Source organism: Macrobrachium rosenbergii, chromosome 25, assembly GCF_040412425.1.
Source record: "Macrobrachium rosenbergii isolate ZJJX-2024 chromosome 25, ASM4041242v1, whole genome shotgun sequence".
Classification (NCBI taxonomy): domain Eukaryota; kingdom Metazoa; phylum Arthropoda; class Malacostraca; order Decapoda; family Palaemonidae; genus Macrobrachium; species Macrobrachium rosenbergii.
In genome coordinates, this window is record NC_089765.1 from 17871321 (window position 1) to 17875091 (window position 3771).

At 36.6% G+C, this 3771-nt stretch overlaps 1 protein-coding gene across 1 annotated transcript in view; it reads right to left on the reverse strand.

Annotated features, from left to right (window-relative positions):
* Window positions 1–3358, reverse strand: part of LOC136852185 (integrin alpha-8-like) — a 25116-nt gene extending 21758 nt beyond the window's left edge. The window contains exon 1 of the mRNA XM_067126630.1: window positions 3207–3358. The gene's annotated coding sequence lies outside the window, so the exon portion shown is untranslated. The remainder of the gene's footprint in view (window positions 1–3206) is intronic.
* Window positions 3359–3771: the final 413 nt, after the last annotated feature.

Here is a 3771-nt window from a genome sequence, read left to right on the forward strand (position 1 = left end):
AGTTCACGAATCTTCAGAGACCTTAAAACATTTTTAATTCACTAATGTTCAGGGGTGTTAAAACAGAATATCAGTTAACCCCAGTTATAAGTCAATAATAAAAAAAAAAATTAAAAACAAATATCTAGATACAAAAGTACAGAGGAAACATCTGTTTGAAAACACTAACCATTCTGAAATTCCTATAAAGATGATATACAAACATTTTGGGTTATTTCACAATGATTACAGTTTGCCCACCTAAAACTTCAAGACATGGAAATGATTTTTTCAATACATGTGAATTATACTTATTTTTCGGAATGGAACAGTGCTTTCTCTCCCCACAGAGACAATGTTTAGTAAATTTTCATGTTTTATTTAATAGTCGATGGTGTCACAGCCAGTTCATTTTTTTATTTCTAGTGAATTTCAAAACTTTATTGACAACTGCAGTTCCAAATATCCTCTTCTTTTCAACTTAATCCCTATTCTGAGATGTAAATATGCTCTCTCTCTCTCTCTCTCTCTCTCTCTCTCTCTCTCTCTCTCTCTCTCTCTCTCTCTCTCTCTCTCTCTCTCTCTCTCGTGCTTGCGTGTTTATCGTTCTTATATGTACTGTATATATACTTTCAAATATGAATTCACAAATAACCCATTAAAATCGAATAGTGAATTCACCTTGGGAATAACAGCATTAGGGATTTATACGTAATAGATGCTTCTGCATTAACAAGGAATCGATCCCATAACTTGCTGGGTTGGAACATGGGTGACAGTGATTCAGTACACTCAGCTATCATAAAAGGTTAAGATTAATTTTGACTGATATACATATTTCCTTCGAATTCAGGCACTCTATTGAGACTCGAAATCAGTGATAGATCAGTAATATATTTGTAACAGTTGAATTTATGCATATGATAGTTTTCACCAATATTGTACTTAATCTTTTGTGTGTATGTGTGTGTGTGCTTTCATGTACTAAGCCACAAATCGCCTTTGGAATAACTTTCACCCTAAGTGAATGATGGAGTCCACTGTACCTTTGGAATAACTCTCACCCTACGGGAATTATGGAGTTCACTATACCTTTGGAGTAACCTTCGCCCGAGGGAATTATGGAGTTCACTATACCTTTGAAATAACTTACACCTTAAGTGAATTATGGAGTTCACTGTACCACTGGAATAACTTTCACCCTATGGGAATTATGGAGTTAGCTATACCTTTGAAGTGACTTTCACCCTAAGGGAATTATATAGTACACTATCCTTTTGAAATAACGTTCACCCTAAGGGAATTATGGAGTTCACCATACCTTTGGAATAACTTTCAAACTAAGGGAATTATGGATTTCACCGTACCGTTGGAATAATTTTCACCCTAAGTGAATAATGGAGTTCACTATACCATTGCAATAACTCACTCTAAGGGAATTATGGAGTTCACTATACCTTTGGAATAACTTTCACCCTAAGGGAATTATAGAGTTCCCTATACCATTGGAATAACTTTTACCATAAGTGAATTATGGAGTTCACTATACCTTTGGAATAACTTTCACCCTATGGGAATTGTGGAGTTCACTGTACCATTGGGATAACTTTCACCCTAAGTGAATTGTGGAGTTCACTATACCTTTGGAATAACTTTCACCCTGAGGGAATTGTGGAGTTCTCTATACCTTTGGAATAACTTTCACCCTGAGGGAATTGTGGAGTTCTCTATACCTTTGGAATAACTTTCACCCTGAGGGAATTGTGGAGTTCTCTATACCTTTGGAATAACTTTCACCCTGAGGGAATTGTGGAGTTTTCTATACCTTTGGAATAACTTTCACCCTGAGGGAATTGTGGAGTTCTCAATACCTTTGGAATAACTTTCACCCTGAGGGAATTGTGGAGTTCTCTATACCTTTGGAATAACTTTCACCCTGAGGGAATTGTGGAGTTCTCTATACCTTTGGAATAACTTTCACCCTGAGGGAATTGTGGAGTTCTCTATACCTTTGGAATAACTTTCACCCTGAGGGAATTGTGGAGTTCTCTATACCTTTGGAATAACTTTCACCCTGAGGGAATTGTGGAGTTCTCTATACCTTTGGAATAACTTTCACCCTGAGGGAATTGTGGAGTTTTCTATACCTTTGGAATAACTTTCACCCTGAGGGAATTGTAGAGTTCTCTATACCTTTGGTTTCACCCTGAGGGAATTGTGGAGTTCTCTATACCTTTGGAATAACTTTCACCCTGAGGGAATTGTGGAGTTCTCTATACCTTTGGAATAACTTTCACCCTGAGGGAATTGTGGAGTTCTCTTATACCTTTGGAATAACTTTCACCCTGAGGGAATTGTGGAGTTCTCTATACCTTTGGAATAACTTTCACCCTGAGGGAATTGTGGAGTTTTCTATACCTTTGAATAACTTTCACCCTGAGGGAATTGTGGAGTTCTCTATACCTTTGGAATAACTTTCACCCTGAGGGAATTGTGGGTTCTCTATACCTTTGGAATAACTTTCACTTGTGGAGTTCTCTATACCTTTGGAATAACTTTCACCCTGAGGGAATTGTGGAGTTCTCTATACCTTTGGAATAACTTTCACCCTGAGGGAATTGTGGAGTTCTCTATTTTGGAATAACTTTCACCCTGAGGGAATTGTGGAGTTCTCTATACCTTTGGAATAACTTTCACCCTGAGGGAGTTGTGGAGTTCTCTATACCTTTGGAATAACTTTCACCCTGAGGGAATTGTAGAGTTCACTATACCTTTGGAGTAACTTTCACCCTGAGGGAATTGTGGAGTTCACTATACCTTTGGAGTAACTTTCACCCTGGGGAATTATGGAGTTCACTATACCATTTGAACAACTTACACCCAAGTGGGTTATATATACATACACCTACACTAGCACATATTCAGTAAATTTATTGCAACTTGAGATATGATTTAACTTAAAAATCTTTTAAATATTTCTCATATCGAATTCACTCTACCATTACAATAACTTACGTCCGAAGGGAATTGTAGAATTCACTATACCATTGGAGATAACTTACACCCAAAAGGCTTATACATACGTACACCTACACTAGCACAGCTTCAGTAAATACACTGCAGCTAGATGTGCGATTTAACTTAAAAATCTTTTAATTATTTCACATATCAAATTCACTCTACCATTACAGTAATTAATCCGAAGGGAGTTGTGGAATTCACTATACCGTTGGAATGACTCACAACCGAAGAGAAGTGTGTATACATACACCTATACCAGCACACATTCAGTAAATATACTGCACCTTGAGTGAAGATTTAAAGTACAAGGCACTTTCACTCAGCCTCTAGCACTCCGGCCGCCATTCCTGACTGCTCTTGTGTTACTGACATCACATCCTGTATCGTAAAATTCAACTCTCCTTCTTCTTCTTCTTCTTCTTCTTCTTCTTCTTCTTCTTCTTCTTCTTCTTCTTCTTCTTCTTCTTCTTCTTCTTCTTCTTCTTCTTCTTCTTCTTCTTCTTCTTCTTCTTATTATTATTATTATTATTATTATTATTATTATTATTATTATTTGGTGAACATACAGCCTTGATTTTACAAGTGTCTTATTGAATTGTTGAAGGGTAGGTGAGTTTTTTGCACTGTTTTTATTTATTTATATACATACATACATACATACTGTATATGTGTGTGTATATACCTTGGGAATAACTTACACCTAAATGGCAAGTTATAATTACCCCGGTTAGGATTCGAACCTGGGCCTTCCGACACACAAATATACATATA